General features: G+C 48.4%; 1 protein-coding gene across 2 annotated transcripts in view; it reads left to right on the forward strand.

The window, feature by feature from the left end:
- RPS6KA4 (ribosomal protein S6 kinase A4) overlaps positions 1 to 21,437 on the forward strand; it is a 407,770-nt gene that overhangs the window by 117,777 nt on the left and 268,556 nt on the right. The gene's annotated exons all lie outside the window — the stretch shown is intronic.

Raw genomic sequence — 21,437 nt, forward strand, 5'->3', positions numbered from 1 at the left:
CTTCATAGGACATCCTAGTGATAAATCCTTACTGTGCTTCCCTTTGTGGGACTGTTTTGCATCTTGTTCAGTGAGCCTTTGTCATCTCTGTTAGGAAGGATGTATCTTTTTGCAACTTTCCCTCCTTGGTTTCTGTGGACCCCCAATCTTTTTACTTAGTTTTTTATCCTGTTCTGACTTTTTGAAGGGATGTAAAGCCTTCGGCTTCACTTATCCTGCCCTTTGCTCATTTGTTCTGGGGAAACTGATCAGTCCTTCAAACTATCAGTACTGCGAAGCTTTGTTTCTCTTTTTCATTCTGTGATTTTTTTTAAAAAATTGCACGCTGCATCTTACAATGCAGTGCAATGGGGATACTTTTGTATTACCCTAGCTTTTTACCCTTGTGATTTTTGGTTACTTCTATGTGTGCCTAAAGACAAGCTCGTGGCAGCAGATACATTTTTGCATTTTTTAGTGTGCACATTAGTGTTTATCACATGTGGCTACTAAACCTGGCTTGTGCCCTAAAATGGCTGTGCCATGAGATTTGCACTTTTTGTTTGGCCTTTTTCCTGCCTTGCCAGGCTGGGAAATGCCTTATAAGGTCATGCATTTGCCCAGGAAAGCTGCTGCTTTCGGGTCTAGTGATGCCTTTGCGTGGCCCATGAATGGTGCCAGTCTGGTTGTGGGACAAGATTGAAACCAGTAGTTGTCCCTGATTGGACAACTACTGGCTGTTTGAATGGTGCAGAGCCTTACCATTAGTTGGCTTGGACTTGCTTCCAGAATGGATTTTGAATAAGAAGTGCCCTCCTGCAGCCATTTCTTCAGGTCAGCGCTGGAGCCAAGAATCTCTCGTAGAACAATAGTCGATTGTCAATCCGAAGAACACTCTTGAAGAGGCCAAGCATCCCTAACTGTTTCTGGCCCAGTGAAGCCTGCCTGATCACCGAAGACCCTGAGCTTTGCTTCAACCCCTGTACTGGTCGGACCAACTAGTCTCAACGTGTTCTCGAGGGTCCATCCACCCTGAGACTTCAGAAGTGTCCCTGAACAACCCATTGGACTCACCAGCTCTCGTGGGCTACCTCGCCAGAAGCAACTCTGTTCTGCGGTTGCACCCAGAACCAGCTTGTGCCACAAGTCGTCTTCCCTCTGAATTTCAGCATCAAGGGATCCTGTCCCTGAGAAGCTTCTGCGAATGGAAGGACGCCTGTTGTTGCCTGTGTGTGGAGACTGTCGCTGGAACTCTTTCCCTCTTCCTGTGATGTGTCCTGAAGAGGCCTGAATCAATGTTTCTTCCATTTCTTCAGAGCCACGGGTTGCATCTTGCAGCTGTACCCAATAGGAGGAATCCTTGCACCCACAACTCCTGGGCACCTCTCATTGGAGCTACCAGCGGGAAATCACACCTCCAGTGACCCCCCACCAGATGATCCACAAGGTCTTCTGGGAAAATGTTATTTGCTTATGCATGACTAGCTGTACTTTTGTACCATCCCTCTCCCCTCCTACGAGCGAAGCCAGACTGCTCAGCCTTACTATACATTTAAGAATCAGCTTTACAGCCCTTTAAGGATGCAGAAGGAGACTGACACACAAGTGGCATGTTTAGGGCTAAATACTTTATTAAAGAAGAAAGCAAGAGAAAACCTGTCTATCCCTATTCCTAAGCGGGCGCAGGGGTTTCCCTACCTAAACTAAAGCTTAGGTGTCTGTCAGGATGTCTTGTGAACTCAAAGTACCCACCGTCCAGAAAACGTTATTTCTGTCCCGTACACTAGAAACTTAAGAACAAGGCAGTTCTGTTCTGGCTCCAGAGGAACTACTTCCTTCTCCCTGGTTATGGTTTCTGGTTACTTGAAACCATTCCCAAATCTTAGAACAGTCATGTGTTTTACACACTGTTAGGAGAAATGGCTCCCTTCCCCTGATAAAGTTCCTTACTATACTTTCTTGGTGGGTCAGTCAAATGTCTACCTTTTCCTGACCAGTATCCCGGAGGAATGGCTCCCTTCCCCCAGGCCTCGCGGACCTTCCTGCCGGTCCGGGTTACCAAGAGAAGGACTCCCTTCTCCTTGTACCCTATTATCAGTTCCTTACATCCAGGGGGAATGCCTCTCTTCTCCTAGTCCGCCTTCTCCCTAGGCTCCACATCTACAACATCCCTGGGTGTTAGGAGGGTCTGCAACCCTGGCTTTTTTTCTTTGACCTGGCCCACTTCCCTGTCAAGTAATGCCGCGACGAAGATGACTCGTATCACTCTTTTGCATTGAGTCCCAGACCCTGGTTTTTCTTCTTCTTTGAACTGGCCCACTTGGTTCACTTCCCTGCCAAGTAATGCAACAAGGAATATGACTCTTATCTAGTTTAGTGGGTTTATCCCCTACCACTGTTGTAAGGGACTCTCCCTCTCAAGTTCTGTTTATGGTACTTTGGGTTTTTAAACCTTGCCTGGTGATCAACAGGCTTCGTTCACCACTGCAATGAGGAGAAGGTTTGTAGGCTTTCTGCCCCCTGCTGCACCACCTAAGTGTTTAGCCTGCAAAGGGGCATAGGGATATCTGCATGCACCCTCTTGGTAAGCCATCCTGCGCCCCCTCCGGTTCTCCTGTGCCACCCTTTACGTTGTTGAGGGCTTCGGCACATCTCTGGGGCTTCCTGGGATGGCGGGTGTTCTGTTCGCCTTCTACAGCGTCTGCTTTCCCTGCGACTTTGCAACATTAGTCCCGGCTGTCTTTTACTTTTCTTCGTTCTCTCGACAACTTTGTGCACCAGTCTGCTCATGCAGGCCTCCCGATCATCAGATGTGGTGAACTGCTAGCATCCGTGGAGTTCTCTCCCTTCGGTTCAGCAGCGCAGGATTGACTCGCACGTTGGATGTACAGTACACCTGTTGTCCTCTGCGGCTGGCCGAGACACAATGTTAGTCCATTGTCGCTTTTTTACAATGTTGCCAGCTGTGTCTGGGCCCATTGTGTCCTTTGTCTCTATCACATGTTTTCTCTTTATTGTTCTGTGGGGCCAACTCATTACAGTACTTGGACTATATAGGTTTCTGTTTTTCTTTGTTTCAGTACTGCCCATAACCTTAAAGTACTCTTTACAACAGTACATAGGTCTACTGTCTACAAAGAGAATAGCATAGGAAGGAGAGGCTAGAGTATGTGGGGGTGTGATGTTCTTTTTTTATTTTTATTATTTTTATTTTTTATTTAGGGTACGGGGGAGAATCACTGCCCTGTCCACCACACAGGTCAGGTCCGTAGACCTAAAAACGTAGTCAATCCTGGACGAACTCCTATGCACACTAGAGTGAAACGTGAATTCCCGGGTGTTGGGATGACACCGTCGCCAAACATTGAACAAGGAATAATCGGACGCAATGGATTGCCATTTTTGTGCTGCACGGGGAGGTGGCCTTTGGGCCGATGCTGACCTATCTAATGTTGAGGAAAGCGCAAAATTAAAATCCCCTGCCCACATCACCTCGTATCCCGGGAACATTCGTAGATGCTCCGAGCATGCTTGGAAGAAATCTGGTGAGTCGTAGTTAGGGCCATAAACATTTATAAATATGACGGACCAGGTTGCGATCTCCCCGGCCACCAGTAGGAACTGTCCCTCCCCGTCCGACACCTGTTTGTGAAGTTTGAATCCCAGGGAGCGATGTATGTATATTGCAATACCTCGGGAGTGTGTAGAGTAGGAGGACCCATACCTGTGAATTCCCCAGCCACACAGGGCAGGGAGCTTGCGATCTTTCCATAAATGTCTTTTGTAAACATAGCACATTAACCTGGTGGTTTCTTGTATAATTGGAAATGTCTTTTTTGTGTTAGTAAAGCCCTGAACGTTCCATGTAAGCAGTGTTATGTCAGAGGTAGCAGGGGCAGGTGGCCCCAAGGAGACGCTCGCGTTATGGCTCGGTGGATATTGCTTGCAGGGACTGAAGCCACTGAGGTGTCAATTGATGTAAGGCAGGGACTGAAGACACTGAGGTGTCAATTGATGTAAGGCTATAAAAGTGTCTTGCCTGATCGAGCAGACATAGAGCATTACACATCTTGAAGGGAGAACCCGCCCCTCCCATCCCCTTGATTCGAGTACAACAGAGCAACCACACCTGAGATTAGGAGAGAGCACTGTCGGATGTAAAATTAGACTAGTGGTATTTAGAAAACGTGATTTGCCCATGCTTGTGTCAGTTCTTATATATCCGTCTGCACATACAGCAACCTGGGTTCCCCCCTCCCCCAACACCATTCAAGTAACCCCAACAGAATAACAAAACTGACCCAAACCACTCCCACGCAGAAACCCCAATCTACTGGCCCTCTAACCCCACCCTCCACCTTGGACCCCTCAAACATTAACCAAAACCGAGCTAAGTGGCCGCTGGGCTCGGGGGAAGCTGGCGGCATCTGCGGCTCATAAAGCTTGGAGGCTCGATACCATGGTTACATGTTACTTTTGATTGCCACCTAGGGGAAGTACTACTTTATTTTTTTTTTTTAAATATCTTTGTTTTTCCAAAAAAAGACAGAAAGAAAAAAAAAAGAACCACAAATACAACATACAAACACATAACATAACTGGCATGTTGGCATTTCTACGAATTTCTTTTAGTGGGTTCATTTCTTCTGCGCTTGCTGGCAGTCTTGCTATCTTGTCGCCGGCTGTTTGTGTGGGCAGGTACTACCCCCCCATTTATGCTGTCCATTTGTTAAGTGCCCGTGCTTGACTGTCTTAACTCCATCATTGTTCTCTCGCCTCCTCCAGGCCTTCATCTCCCCCACCCTCTTCCTCTTGGCCAAATAAGTCCTGAACCAGACAGTTCCATGCTGCTATTTTCTCTGCTGTTTCCCCTTCCCCTCTTTGTACTGCTCTTATCCACACCGCGGTTTCCGCCAAAGTCCACTTGCGGAGGTCCGACCACCATGCCTCTACGGTCGGGCCTTCCTTTGTTTTCCAGGCCATTGCTATCCTTCTTTTGGCCAATATGCATATCAAGTCTTTCATCTTAGCTAGATGTGTTCCGTGTCTGCCCCCTCTTGGGAAGAGGCCCAGCAAGTACCTCTCTGGGTGCTCCATCTGTATCTGGATTCCACTGTCTATTATTCTGGCTCTAATGCCCTCCCAGAAGGTTTGTATGGTTGGGCAGGCCCAGAACATGTGGAGCATGTCTGCTTCGTCAGCCGAGCATCGGGGGCATTTGTTCTGATCTCCCTCATACATTTTTTTCATCCTCTTGGGTGTGAGGTACGCCCTGTGAGTCACGTACAGCTGTGCCTGTCTGAATCCTGCGTTCCTGGACACTTTCTTTGGATATTTTAACGCTCTGCTCCATTCCTGGTCGCTAAAGTGCCTGTGGAGTGCTGCTTCCCAGCTCTGTCTTATTTGAAGTTCTTTCTTGTTACTGGCTTTTAGCATCTGGTCATATAACCTGGAGGTCGTGTGCGTTCCCTCAGATATATCATACCACATGTCTAGCTCCCTTATGGTGTCCTCCTGGTCCTCCCATTCCGGCCATCTTTTCTTGATTTTGAGGATCATTCTATTATGGAGGATGAATTGGCCTTCATGTATATCAAATTCCTCTGCCATTTCTTGGAAGTCCGCCCACCTCGCTTCTTTCCGCAGATCCCCAATTTGTGCCACATCTTTTCCTTCCCACTCATTTCGGTAGATTGCTAATTTGTTTGTGTCCGTGCCCACCAGTCCCGCGAGAGGGATCTGCGCCGACCGGGGTCCTGTACCACCTGTAGCTTCCACGCTCTGTTCCACAACCCCATTGCGAGGCCAAGCAGACGTGGCAGGGTCTTAAGTAGGGGTTTGTCCAGCCATAGTATTTCTCTCAAATAATATATTTTTAGTGTTGGCTGCAAAATAATTGTCGATCGTCTCATCCTCCCCTAGCCACTTGACTGCGAACTGGAGCTGCCCTGCTAGATAATACATCTCAAAGTCTGGCAGTCTAATGCCCCCTTCTTCGTAGTCTCTCTGTAGGGTTTTCAGCGCGATTCTGCGTCTACCCCCAGCCCACAAGAAGCACCCTGCTATTGAGTTTAACTTGCTGAAGAAGGTCTTGGGGATCCTATGTGGGATGTTCGTGAGGTAATACAGTAGGCGTGGAAGTACCACCATTTTCAAGAGGGCCGCTCTACCCATCATCCGCAGTGGTAGCGTTCCCCAGAATTTCATAGACCTCTGTGTCCTTTCCAGGGCTGCCTGCGTGTTATGTTGGTGGGAGTCTGCGGTGTCATGATGTATCACTATTCCTAAGTATCGGAAGGAGCGTGGTGCCCAGGTTAGGCCCAGGTCTGGGAGCTCTTCAAGGGGAACCCGCTGCAGGCCAGCGAGGGGAAAGATCAGGGATTTTTCTTTATTGATTGCTATGCCGGAGAGTCTGGTGTATGCCCCGATTGCTTCCAGGAGGCAGGGCAGGTTGACACGCGGATTTCCCACATAAAGCAGCATGTCGTCTGCATATAACGAGATTTGATGCAGTACTCCATCTATGTCTATGCCTGTGTCTCCATATTCCGCCCTGAGAAAGACCGCCAGCGGTTCCAGGGCCAGAATATACAGCATTGGTGACAGTGGGCACCCCTGCTTGGTTCCCCTGTATATTCTCCATTCTCCAGAAATATTACGCCCTGTCTTTACCCTCGCTCTGGGGTCCCTGTACAATAACCCAATCCATCTTAGAAACCCTTCACCAATGCCGAAATGAGCGAGGACCCTCAGCAGCCACCTCCAATTACACCGAATCGAATGCCTTAACGGTGTCCAGGGACACTATCGCGCATTCCCCCTGTTTCCGGTTTGTCCTATCTATCACATGATGTAATCTACGGAGGTTCCACGACGTGTTCCTCCCTGGGACGTAACCTGTCTGGTCAGAGTGTATTAAGGCGGGGATTACCTGCTTCAGGCGGTTGGCTAGGACAGTCGTGAGTATCTTGGCATCCTGGTTGATGAGGGAGATCGGCCTGTACGAGGCGCATTTCGTGGGCGGTTTACCTGGTTTAAGGATCGGTACAATTATTGATTCCGACATGCTAGTCGGTAAATGTCCACTTTCATACGCGTCTTGGAATGTCTCTAATAGTTTCGGGGTGATGGTACACTTGTATGTTTTATAAAACTCTCCCGGGAGTCCGTCTGGGCCTGGGGATTTGCCGGTGGGGAGCTCAGCGATTACGCTCTCTATATCCTCCTCCGTGAGTGGGGCATCAAGCATTTGCGCTTGCTCTTCTGCTAGTTTTGGCAGCCTTATCTCTGCCAGCGCATCTGTGATGTCCTCTGGGTCAATTTCTGGGTTAGGGGCATACAGTTGCTCGTAAAAGCGCGCAAACGATTGATTGATATGCTGCTGGTCCCTGACCTCTCTCCCCGTTTCGTCTTCTATGACTATTATGGGGTCTCTTTTGGTCTCTTGCTTGGTGAGCCATGCTAGGAGCCTACCCAGCTTATCCCCTTCTGCGTGCAATCGTTGTAGATATCTCGCATAATTCAACTTTCCCAGTTTCTCTCACAGTTCTATACATCTCATCCTCAACTCCATCAGTTCCCTAGGCTCTTCCCCCACCGCCTCCGCTCTGCGCTCCTCTGTTTCTATCTGCCTCTCCAGTTTGTTGAGTTCTTCCAAGGCTGCGCCTTTCAGTCCCCCCATCCTGCCAATAGCCGCCCCCCGTGTCACCACTTTGAATGCGTCCCAGAGTGTAGCGTTGCTTCCCACACTTCCCTCATTATTTTCGAAGTAGTCTTCGATCACCTCCCGGAGGTGTTCCTCAAACTCGCCCTCTCCCAACGCCTCCGCCCGGAGCCGCCATGTTGGTATCGGGGCTCTCCGGTGTGTATGTGCCCATGTTGCTAGCACCGGGGCATGGTCTGAAAGTGTTCGGGCTTTTATGTCAATCATTGTAAATTCCTGCAGTGTCTCAATGCCCATGAATATATAGTCTATTTGTGTAAATATTCCATGGGGTGCGCTGTAGTGTGTGTACCCTCTTTTCCCCTCATGTACCTGTCTCCAGACGTCCTCCAGCTCCAGACGGTCGAGGGCCCTGTGCAGTTCCCTGGCAGGGGGCGCTGGTTTCTTGTGCTTGTCGTCCGACCTGTCCAGGAGCGGGTCCAGGGTGCAGTTGAAATCTCCCGCCCAAACAAACGTGGCTTCTCTGTATTGGGCTAGCTTGGGTGCCAGCTTCCTGAAGAATTCGGTTGCGTCGTGGTTTGGGGCATAGGTGTTAACTAGACACACCTCCTTGTTCTCCAACATGCCGTGTACCAGCACCTGCCTGCCCTCTGAATCAGTCTCTTGTTTTATAAGCTGGAATGGGACCCCTGGAGCGATCCATATTAGCACTCCTCGCGCATAGTTTGAGTATGTTGCACTATATACTTGTCCTCCCCATTTCTGGTCAACCTTAGTCTGTTTTTCTGGTGTCAGATGTGTCTCCTGAAGCATGGCTATCTTCACCTTCATCTTGTTCAGCCAGGCATAGACTCGCAGCCTCTTAACATATGCGTTCAGCCCTCTCACATTCCAGGTCGCGATTACCAGCTCATCTGGACCCATGTGTGATTATTCGGTCCGGCTCCATAGTCCCATAGCCTCTTGCTTGTCCACTGCCTCCTGCGCCCGCACCTGGTGTTTCTGAAATTCCCCTTTCATATTTTATCCCCCCGACCTTGCTGCTAATGCCTTTCATATGCCATTTAAACAAGTCCATAACTCGAACTAGAACTGTAACTAAAGAACTAACACCCAGCCACCCTCCTCCTGCTCGGGCCTCGCCGCTTCTCTTGTCTTGCTCCTTTGAATGGGGCAGACTCGCCGCAGCGTGATGCCTTGGAACTGACATCCGAACTAGCTTACGCTTCTTCTCGGGGGTAGGTTGCTCTCGGCTTGACGCGACTGGGCAGGGTTGATTGCTCCTTCGCATTCCCATTCATCCTGACTCGTGCATTTCTCAGGTGCTTGGCGTCATTGGTTCTTACAGCCCGAGGGGCTCTTCACCGGGGCTGATTTGCCTCGTTGTTGCCATTTCTCCGCTCCAGCTGGGGGGATCCCCTGCGCGTCCATCCACGCGTGGGCCTCTTCTGTGGACTCAAAGAAGGATGTCTTGCCCTTATGCAGCACCTTCAGCTTAGCCGGAAACAGGAGCACATATCGAATATCCGCTCTCCTGAGGCATTCTTTTGTGGGCCCAAACTGCGCTCTTTGTTTTTTGGACCGTGGCTGTATAATCCGGATATATGGTGACCCTGGAGGAGCCCCTGATGATCTCTCCTCCCCCCCCTGGAGAATGCTAATATCTTTTCTCTGTCCTTAAAGTTCATGATCTTGGCGATCATCGCCCTTGGGGGGGGGGGGGCACCGGGCCGGGGTCTCCTAGTTAGGGCTCTGTGCGCCCTTTCCACCACAACATTTTGGGACAGTGTTCCAGCTCCGACCTCCTGGAGGAGCATGTTTTCGACATATTCTGTGGGGTCATTTCCTTCCTCCCCCTCCGGAACCCTTATTATGCGGACGTTGTTCCTCCTTGCCCTGCCTTCCGCATCTTCAGCTCTTCGCTCTAGGATCTTGACTCTCTGCATCACTTCCGGCATTTGGGTTCGTGCAACGTTAGCGTCTGTGGTGTTTTGTTGCACCTGCTGCTCCGTTGCCGTTACTCTGTCTGTCAGATTCCTTGTGTCCTGGCGAAGGAGGCCAACATCCACCATGACCGTATCTAGTTTCTGTTCTAGGGATACCTTCAGGGCTCCTACAGCGGCGTCCACTTTGTTTTCCAAGGATGTCTTTAGAGAGGCGATTGCCTCGAGGATGTGGCCATCCTTCCCATGGTCTGGCTGGTGAGGGGTGCTCATCCCTGCCATTGCTGCGTCCGGTGGGTTCTGCTGTTTGTCCCCCGGTGTTTTGGTAAAAGTGTCCATGCTGCTTTGTTTGGATTTCCCCTCTGTTCTCTTGTTAGACATGGACTCTGTGCGTATTATACTGTTGGTACGTGCTTGTGTGTGGCCTGTCGTGAGGAGTATGTGTCCGGCTGCAATTTGTTTCTGCCTTCCTTGTCCCTGGGGGTTTATATGTCTTATTATTCCGGCATGTCCGTGTTTCCCAGGGTGTGTTGGGCGACTCTCAGGCTCCTCCTCAGCCTCCCCTCCTCCCGTGATCTTCTTTGGGGCCGCACGGCCCGCCGATTTTGTAAAGTGTCTCCCGTCTGTGGCGGGGATGCCCCGTGTGTGGGGTCGCGGTGATACTGGGGGCAGGAGAGGGGCGGGCTCCCGTCTCGGCTTACCTTCTCATGTGTGAGCTGGCAGCGCTTCGCCTCGGGCGCCCTTATTCTTGTCCCGGAGGCGGAGCGGGCCCTCGTCCCGGCTCCCCGTCTGCTGTGTTGGCCGGCGGCGCTTCGCCTCGGTCGTCTCTCCTCTCCTTCAGGGTGACCGGGTCTCTGCCGTGGCTTCTGCGGAGGTCTTCCTGGCCCTAGATTCGCTTTCGCACCTCCTGTTCTGCGTCCTGCTGGGGCGCGGCTTCACTTCAAATCTCCGCGCTGGAGAGATCACCCCAGCCGGCCGCCATCTTGTTTCTCGCGAGCCGCTCCTTCTTCGGGCCGTTTCCCCTCGATCCCCGGTGCGGTTCTGTTCCAGGATCAGGACGAGTGGTCCACAGGTGTTCCGACGCCTTTCAGTCGAATTTGGGCTGATTTTGGTCAGTTTATACGGATCTTAGTCAGGATCGCAGCGGAGCTCCCCAGTAACGCGTCTTACCGCATGGCCGCTTAGCCACGCCCCAATCCAGGGGAAGTACTACTTATGTTCATATAGCATTGGGAGTTCGTAAACGGCTGTCTATCAAGTCCGGCCATGTTCCATTACACAAATATGTAAACACACAAGCTTCCTCTTGGTCAAGGAGTCGCCTGAGCGGGGGGCATGGGGTACGGAATGCTCAAGGCAAACCTCTCAGCTGATTCAGGGTTAGTGAAGGATACCCTGCCATCCTGTACCACCCTAAGTTTGGCAGGATACATCATCGAGTAACGAATCCCCTTCTTCCTCAACATGGTCTTGACACTTAGGAAAGTTTTCATCTGATCCTGCACCTGCTGGCTTAAATCGGGAAATAAGCGTATTGTCAATGAGCCCCATTGCAAGTTCTTCTTCTCTCTCGCCATTCACAGCAAGGTGTCTCAATCTCTATATTTGAAAATTCAGGCTATAATAGCCCTTTCCGGGGCATCTGGGGGAGGTCTAGCCTCCAATGAACGATGGGCCCTTTCACCCATAAACATATTAGTGATTGGTGGATTGTTCAAGACTTCTTTAAAGGAGCTGTTTAACAAAATGTTCCATAGTGTCAATGTGAGTAGTTTCGGCCACCCTTCTAATCCGTATATTATTTCTCCTAGATCTCCCTTCGAGGTCATCTTTTTTTGCGGTAACTTTCTTAACTGTCTGTTGCAGGGATGCTACCTCTCTTTGGAGAACGGAGATCTTGTCCTCCCCTTCCCCGATCCTCTGTTCCGCCTCCGACATCCTTCCACACTATTTCTCTATTTGTATTGCCGACACATCTACCTTACAGGTTAGAGCGTCCATTTTTTCCCCCAGACTGTCCGTACTTCCTTTAAGGGACAACAGGGTTTGATTTAAAGCAGATATGTCAATGTGGGCGACACCGGATTTCTCCTCCTGGCTAGAAGAGGCTTGGTCTGCCCTTGCATATTGTTCCATCTTGGATTGTCGTTTCTGGTTACCCATTCCGGGGGGTATGAAGTGTATCGGCACAAGGCACAGGAAGAAGGGATTCCAAGGAGCCAGGACCCACGAGTATTGAAGAGCTAATGTACCTGGGCTGAGGGCGAAGCTCCAAGCCCCCCCCCTCCCTCCCAGGGCCCCAGGTCCACCTATAGGTTGCACAATTCACTCCAATTATTCAACCGGGGCAGATGGGCAGAGGCCCATATGTCCATCACACAGCCAAGGCCTGTCCCACTCCAAGTTCGGCAAGGAGTTATAGGTGATGTAGTTGCCGCCAGTCCACATGGAGATGAAATATCCAGCTTCAGCCAGAACCTTTGCAGAGAGGGGGGGCAACCTACACCACACTGGAGAAGGAGCGCAGTGGGGGTTACAACACCCTACCCCCCCACAAGTTCACCCCCCCCCCCTCTCATGGCAGCGCCAACTGTCCCGAGTTTCAAATACCCCCCACCACGTGGTCCCAGGTAGCCATGTCCAAGCAGGTCAGGAGCCGCAGAGTCCCTCACTGCAATGTGCTACAGCGTGGGCGGGCACCGGAGCCGGGCTCACAGCAACCCTCGTTGCATGGAATATGCCGGGTAGGAGGGGGAGCTACACTCACCTCCACAGGTCCCTCGCCTCCTCACCCCCACCGCTCCTCGGACTCCCGAACACACCAGTCCCGGCTGGCAGCAAATCTACCGCGGCCGATCAGATGGCGGGCTCCCCGGTCCGACGCTACCCAGGTGTTCAGCAGGGGGCACCCGTGCCGCAGTCCCCCACAGAGGGACCGTTCCTCACTCCGAGGACGTCACCCGCCGGAGCCACGGGCCGCCTGCGCCAGCCAGGACCACACCAGGCACCGTCCCCGACACCATTGGATCTCGCCGTGCTGACCACCAAGTGTTCTCTGGTTGTTCTGCCGCTGCAAGGCACATTTTCAGTGTGGCTGCAGCCCGTTGTTGACCCTCGGTGGGAGGGGATTCCCAAGCCACCACCAGAGCGCTTTCAGGCCACGGCCATTTTCGATGCTGCGCAACAGCGCCCCCTCAGGGGTGTGATGTTCTTATAACGGCTATACCCTAGATGGCCGTCCTTCTCCCTAAATGGGGGAGTAGCTGCCCATTAGATCCTCTCACCTTATAGCACCCCAAGGGGGACTATCTGGTAGCGGCCACACTTCCCTGGTCTCCTAGGAAAGGTCTCCCCCCCCCCCCCCCCCCCCCCTCGGGGAGCAGTGGCGACATCTAGTGGTTCGTCACAGCCCTCACTAGAGTGCGCTTGAAATCACTGGCCTCTACTACCGCTTACACCTGTAAGCTTATCAGGACAGGCAGACCATTACTTTCAAATGACAGTTGTATGATACTGGCCAGAGCACTAATATTCTCTAGGCTAGACTACTGCAATGCTCTTTACAGTGGCGCCAATAAGGCTATTATTCAGACGCTACAAACACTTCAAAATAACGCCTTAGGAGCTGCATTAGGCGTTAATAAAAGAGAACATATCTCTGCAACTAGACGCCAATACAAGTGGCTCTCTACTCAAAACAAAATTCTTCTAAAAATGGTCGACCTCACCCACAAAGTATTAAACAATGCAGCCCCTAGTTACTTTGTAGACAGACTACACAGAAGAACATCTCTCAGACCCACGGGAGCTAGCAACACAAACTGCCTCACTGTACCTAGATTCCGACTCACCAAGATTGGCGGCAATACCTTTCCTGTGAAAGCATCCAAACCTTGTATTTCCTTGCCACACAAGCTCAGAGTAGATCAACCGTGCTTACAACTTAGAAGTAACTACATTAACATGCTCAACTTGACAGACCACTAGCCTGTGCCGCAGCACTAGCCCCACCTAGGTTGCCTTAGACCATCCTTCCATCACACTGTAACCTTTGATTATGTGCTTATGTATTCTTCCTGTTCATAACCTGCTTTAAATTGTATATGTGTCTTACTGTGTACATACCTGTAACTTTATATGCCTTTTTGCAACCATAATTGTAACCATGTAAGCCTTGCATTTTCGTACCTCTGCTCCCTGACCCTCCGGTCTGGTGCGCATTATAATTAAATAAACAAACAAACTTGAAAAATATCCCTAACTGAAGTCAGTGCAAACCACAAAGTGAAGCACATGCATTGTTTGCTCAAGTTATCTGTGACTGGTGATAATCTATTCAGTGGCATGGAGCGTAGCCTTCAGGACAAGGTGGTGTGGGGTCTCTTAGGCAATATAGGAAGGCATTTCCACCATTAATATGGGAGATCAGAAGGACTTGTGTGTTTGGGCAGAAGCTGTCTATGGAGGAAGGATTCTTTGGCTATATGCCAAGCAGTGTGTGCTTTTCGTTTTCTTTTTTTTTAAACTGCCCTGTGCTTTGAATGGCAAAGTCAGAATCCATGTGAAGTTGGAGCGAGAGATGCCATGGCCCATAAATGATGGGGAGAATCGATCAAGGTTTACTGTTGAGCGTCATCTCCTCCTACATTTGGTCTCTGTGGGGTTTAGATTGATATAGGCAGCTGATATCCAGGATTGAACAAAGCCAAGGCAGGATCTCAAGCAGTCGATCTCCTGTTCGAGCAGCTCCTTGCAATGCACCTGGATGGTTTAGTGGAGTGTTGAAAAGAATTAGTGCAGGTACAGGGTTCGAATGATGTGCAGCAAGCCATGAAATGGAACAATAGTAGGACATTTAGCCCATGGTGAATATTTGTGCATCAACTGAATGCCTGGGAACTTATTTTTGAGAACATTATAGCATAGAAATTTGCCAGTTTTTTATTTGAACCCAGAATCAGTATAGGAGAATTGTGTTTTATTTTTTACCAGAGCCTAATTAACATGCCTGGATAGTTAATTTTCCTTTGTTTTGTTTTTGTTAATCGCACTTGAATCAGATTTAACCTATTTGCATCCGGTCATATGTTTAATCATGTGCTGTGTACTCACTGTTTTCTTGATGACTGCTGCAATCATATTAATAACAATAAACACATTTGAAAATAAATAAGAGAATCGTGGATTACCTTAAAGTTGGGTAAAGCAACAGGGCTTGATGGGTTGCAGATATTGTTTGGAAATTGCTGAGTGGTGGTCAAAACGGCAACAGACCCTTTCTTAATCATTACATGACACCCAGGTATATTTACGACTCTAGAGAGGGAAACTGGGTAAGACCAATATATGAAAAATACATCTCAAATAAAAAAAACTCCAATTTGTTGGGTTCATCGATGGGTAACCGGGGATTTAGTAGTTAGAACGTTGGCATAGGGTTATTAACCTGATTCCGCTTTTCCAAGCTGTTTAGGCTTGGATGTTTAATGTTTGTCCAGGGTTCTCTATTCTAAGAAACCTGAAGGTGTCTCACCCGCCAGTCCCTGGCGGGGGTGGGGGTTTAGGGGAGAAAATCTGTCATCCAGGTGGCCAGGATACGGCCATCACTTTTGGATCCAGTTCCTGGGGGTGGGTCACTGCGGCAGGATCACCTGGACGAGGGCTCTTTGGGGACTGGAAGTGGGACACCGGAGGGTGAGACGCAGTATTCCCCTTCCTTGTAACACCTTTTCCCCATCCTACCAGGATACATAGGAACTGAACTTGTCTGCCCTTCCCCCTTTTCCCGACATGAACATTGTTTCACTGTGAGCAACAACGGACTAACACAAGAGCAGTATACCTGACATGTCCCAACACAAGGGTCAGGCAATTACTGATAATTACAAACACCTGACTTCCATCAAACTTCCCCACACAGATTAAAGGCGGAGCATGAGAGCACACAGAAACGCATGAGGAAGCAGCAGTTCCAAGCAGCAGTTCCGAGATGGCAGTATAATATGAGGAGAAAGACGGCAAGACCAGAAAGAGTTGCAAGTAGGAAGTTGCCCGTAGCCTTTTTGGAGGAAAACCACTACTTTCAAGTGCCCTCGACAATAAGAAACATAAGACCGTGAATTAAAGCTGAAGAAAGGTGCATTGTGTGTCGAAGGTGCCCGGTGCTCTTCTGCATCGATAGCCGAGGTGGGGAGGAGTGATTGCCGCTGTGGTATTGTCCTTGGTTCCCACAACAAAGCAGCACCAATGAAGTTAGCACAACCGGTGAGTCGGGGAGACTGACAGCCGACCGGTCTGTTAGAACCAAGGTTAATTGGAACTGAAGAAGTAATTGAACTTTGTGATTGAACTTTGGGAGGTAACCCAAGATAATCTATGCAGAAGGATCCGCCCCACGTGGGTGTTCATTCGAAGGTCTGTTAGGTATCCAACTGAGGGTGTAAAATTGTGAACTGTAACATTGAAGTGGTCCTGCAACGGGTCAAGCCAAACCTTGTGCACATTCGAAAGTCTTTGATGGCTAATACGAACATTCAATTTAAGGAAAGCTAAGAAAAAGGCCAAACGACAGAAACATATAAGAAAAAATGATATTGTAATGCATGAAAGTAGGAAAACACGAAGAGGTAAAGGTAACTACATCACTTCAGAATCGCAGAGGGTAACACTTGTTGAAAATGGGATTTTTGAACTGTCGTATACTGGATTAGGTAATGGGAAGAAGGTTCTGATTAGAAGGTTATAAAAATACATTGAAAGGTTATAATGCAAGTGACACTGGAGGGCATAGTCGGTGGTGGCAAGGCAAATTGGAAAGGGTAATGATATTCGATCATATTTATCGGCACAAAGTCCAGAGCAAGGCATGCGTGAGGCAGAGGCAGACGCTGCTAATGAAAGTTAGATCAGGGAAAAAGAAGCATAATGTCTGTGACCATACTCCAGGATTGGAAGGTTTTAAAGCCATTATTCAGGGATGATATGGTGGACAGGACTCTGGCAGGTGATCAGATTAATGACTCGACCTCCTATGAAAATAGCAGTAGCATTGTTCGGGTTATGGTTGGCACTATGACAGAACAGACATTGCCTGACATAACTGCAGGTTATAATGCATCACTGTTGACCAGTGTATCGAAGTGTAAAAGACACTCTATATCCAATCGTGCTACATTGTTACAAATCCTACAGAGTATCATACCTCTAAGGGTGATGACAGTAATAATATAAGGCTAGTGAACCAAATAAATTGTGCTGAAAGCGCAGCGTTTAATTAAGTGTTTCAGTCTAACGATTTGTTAGGTTTTGTACTGGCCTATGTAGATCAGTTATTTAAAAGAGGGTATGAATGTAAAACAGCAAAAATTCCTAATAGGTATAGGGGGAATTCAGATAGGGTGAGAGTAGAGGCCGACAGCGAATATACAACAGCTGATTCTGGAATGGGAAAATACAGTTGTGCCAGTGGTGAAAGTGGGCACAGGGGTGGCGCTTTAATTGAAAATTACTTACTCAATGGGGAAACAAGATGGCTACTGCAATGATTGCCTACTGCCTTCCAAGCACATTTCCAAAAAAGGCATTGATCAGCGATTTGTGGTCTGTAGCTGGAACACTCAAGGGTTTTCCCGCTACTCATCTGAGGATGGACTTGACATTTGCACTTGTCTCCACGAATATTATTGCAGGAAACCTGGAGTGTGCAGCCTATTGAATTTGATGGGCGTATTAATATATACGCCAGTGCCGTGAAAGGAGATAAGGTGGGACCCAAGGCTGCTTATATCAATAGATAACTGGAGCTGTGAGAAACTTCCTTCTAGTACGGACATGATAGTGGCAGGAATCGTAAAGATTGGGGATGCCAATAAAAATGCACTTCTGATAATTGTTTATGACCCACCGGGAATGGTTTGTCATGACCGGAGTATCAGAAGTGTGAAAGAAACTTTAGACAGAAATGGCTCTTTCCATTCAGTGATAATTAAAGGCGATTTTAATGCCAGGATTCCACATAGCACTATTGCATTTACCGATGATGTAAGCTCCTCACCAATCAATAAATCAGCCTACAATCCAAAAGGTGCTTGATGGGCTAAACTGCTATAGAAGTATTGGTTCCAGATGCTTAATGCCTAGCGGATGCAAATGTTGGATGCACAAGACTAGGGGGAGGAAACACATGCATCATTGATTACATATTCGTAAACCAGGCTGCCTTGGGGCTTGTGATTGATATGGCCATCACTAATATAGACAAGCCTTAGCGATCATCTTCCATTGTTGAATATTGAGATAAGTGTAAAGCAATATGGTAGAGTGGCATGATTACTCTTGATAATGAATTAAATTGCATGCGATGAAATTCTCTAAAGTTGAATAAGGGCAATGAAATATTGTATGTTGAGTTAGGGAGGATTGTGAACTCACACCTATCATGTGGGATGGGTTGTGATGGTCTGAGGGAGAGGTTTGTGAATGTATGTAAAAGCATCCAAGAACATGACCAGTGTAATCCCAAGATTAACGGTACATATACATATGATTATCGGATACAGAATGAGAAAAGGATGCTGAGAGAGGGTATAACAATCTAGTGATTTTGCATAACGGTAAGGGTAGGATTATGAAGAATATTTCTTTAATTGAAGAGATTAATGAAATGTTTGTTTTGTAAATGGTTGCTTGCCTACAGATAAAATAAGGAAAGAGAACTGTGGGTAATTTAAGATGGACACACCACCAGGAGTGTAACGCGCCTGTTTTGGAGTAGAATACATTGAGGATTAAAGGATTATTGATAAATAGTGGTTGCCCTACCGCCCATTGGGAATTGCACATAAGGAACTCTATGGGCAAACCACCTATGGAAATATCCACTGCCATAATAGGTTATGAAAAATGGGAGTACAAGTCTACACTTAGGGAATTGGAGACAATTATTGCAAAACTAAACAACTTGCGTGTTGCTGGGCCAGACGGCACTTGTAATGCCGTTGGAAAAATGAACCTAGGATTATGGACAGCTGTCTTGGATGGGCTATTATTTGTATCGGCTGTACTGGTGGTATCCCAAAATCTTGGAAGGATAGCAATATAGTTCCAGTATATAAAGCTGCAAGTCATAATCAGCTAGCAATGCTAGATATTCTTGCCAAGAATTTTGCCAGGGTACTGCTTAAGGAGCTTAGGGCATGGAGTAACGCTATGTGTTTTATCCCGTTTTATAATCAAACCGGTTGTAGAAAAGGATCCAGTACTCTATATGATCTAAACACTGGTATCTCTTATTGAGTATTCTTGGTTTACGTGTGATCTGCCTGTGTATGTTGCGTACATTGATTATAGAGCAGCATTTGACACTGTGCCCAGGAATTGGTTATGGAAAAAGTTAGCTGCCTGGAATATCCCAAAGGCATAGTGTTTGCTTTAAACTTTTATTAGTTTATAAAAAATGAGGAGAAAACCTAACCTAACTTTCCCTATCTCTAAGAGGGGGTTTCCTGCCTAAACTACATTTTTGAGGGTCTGTTAAAAAGTCCACCATCCTGTGTCAAAATCTCTAAATCTGTCCCTTACACTAATAACTGAGTTAGAAAGATGTGTTGATGTTCTTGCTCCAGGAGAATGACTCCCTTTTCCTGGACTGGATGGCACAGATCTGGCTTCCAGTTCCCAATCGGGGGAATTGGCTCCCTCACCCTGGTTTCAGGATTGCCAATCCTAGAACACTCCATATCAAATGTTCACTATTTCTTCACTGCAGGGTGAATGACCCCCTTCCTGTGGATCACTGTTTTGATTCTCCTTGCAGGTTCCACTACCGGGAGAATGGCTCCCTTCTCCTGGTATCTTGCTCTCATTGGTTTTCCACACAACACCAGGGGGAATGCCTCCCTTCCCTTGGCTTTTCTCAGGTTTTAATGCAATTCATGATTTGCCGGGCCGGGGAGGAATGTCTTCCTTCCCCTGGCCTTTCGTAGGCTTACTTCCACAGTTCAAAATGCCAGGGAGAATGTTTCCCTTCCACTGACCTTTCTCAGCAGAGCTCGACTCCTTTCCTCTGATCTCTTCTTATACTTGTTACTCAGTTGACCATGCCAGACGGAATGACTCCCTTCCCCTGGCCTTAGGCGTTGGTTTCGGCAGACCTTGTACACTCTCCTGCCAGGTACTGCCATGAAGAAGATAACTTGCCAAAAGTTCCTCCCCAATGGATGTGGGTCCCAGACCCCTATTTCCCTGTTTGTTCGGTGTGGCAAACCTGGTTTACTTCCCTGCCGGGTACTGCCCCAAAGATTACATATAGGGATCTTGTTGTGTGGGTGTGGATCACTTTTGTTATGTTTCTGCTGCCCCCACCAACCGCCCCGGCAGCCCATGTACCTTTTTGGGCCTCTCACCGGCATTCTCTGGTCAGTCCCAGGTGCTTCCTGCTTCTCTTTGGGACTCATGTTGCCTTTTCCACTCGTGTCCACAGTGGCGGATCCGCAGCTTCGGGTTCCTCCCATGGCAAGCAGAATACTCCCCTGGCGTCTTCTCGCCAGACTCCGCTCTTCCCTTGCTGCCCTTCTTCAGCCAGGGGAACTCTGGTGTGGGACTCAACAACGGTTGCCTGTCCCCACAAGAGAAGATGCTGCCGTTTGTGCTATGACCATGAGGCCCCCTGATTCTCTGCCTTTGTCTTTTCGTGCTTTTCGAGCTCCCTGGTCCTCTCTGGTTTCTCGCGCTCTCATGGCTCTCTGCACTTTGCCGGCTCTCAAGGTTTCTCCGTCTCTCTGGTAGGCATACTAGTCTCCAGCCCCTTCTCACATAGCACAACTTCCCTGCTCCTCGAGGAAGGGCTTCACATACTTGTTAGTCCTGCTTACCTTTTTATGATGAGTGGGCAGAAACAACTAAAATGTAAGTTCAGATTCTCACCATGGCTCTCACCATGGCTCTTCATTTTTTCTTTCAGTATTTATCATATGCATCCTACTGGGGTAGTCTCTACTGTTCTTCGTCTCAGTATTTGTTAAAGTAGTCATACCTAGGTAGGTAGTCCCTACTCTTCCGCGTCTCAGTAAATCTTATTTTACTGGTCCTAGCTAAGTACATGGGGTAGTTGGGCATGGTATTGTGGTGTACCCCAGGTGTAGGCAGAAGAGGGGTAACTGGCAGAGGGCCATGTCGTCGTCTCCCTAGATGCCCGTCCCTGCTCCCAGAGGGGCTGTCCCTCCCCATGAGATCCTTCCACTGTCTACCACCCCCAGTGTGACTATCGGCTAGCAGCCTCACCTCCCTGGCCTCCTGGGAAGGCGATCCCCCTCGCAGAGAAGGGACATCTATGAATTTGTCACAATGGATTCTAGAGTGATAGTCTGACTAGACAGGAGTTGACCGGTCACTGACTGGATACCCACCTGTCGGGGCATCAACCAAGGATATATCTTGGCCCTGTCCCTCTTTTATTTGTAGATCTCCGACCTCAACACTGCACTTCAGTTACCAGGGACTGTAAAGTATTGTGGCTTTTCTGTTCCATGGTTCGTTTCGCAGACTACCTTTTTGATTTGGGATTATACTCCTCAGGGTCTACAGATTAAGCTGGATGCCCTTGGCAATTGCTCTGAATCAAATGGATAAAACGATGAATACAGAAAAAACAAAGATCATGGTGTAGAAGACTAAAGTCAAGAGTCAAAATTGGACACTAAATAAAAGTAAAGTTGAAAAGGTCACCAAATAGAAGTATTTGGGTATAATACTGGACACTGAGTTAACATGGAAGAACCACTGGGATAAGGTTCAAACTAAACTATTCCAGCAAGTGTGTGCCCTTAATAAATGTGTGCGCAAAAGTGGTGGAC

This window comes from Ambystoma mexicanum, chromosome 2p (genome assembly GCF_040938575.1).
Source record: "Ambystoma mexicanum isolate Mex_15411 chromosome 2p, UKY_AmexF1_1, whole genome shotgun sequence".
NCBI classification, from domain to species: domain Eukaryota; kingdom Metazoa; phylum Chordata; class Amphibia; order Caudata; family Ambystomatidae; genus Ambystoma; species Ambystoma mexicanum.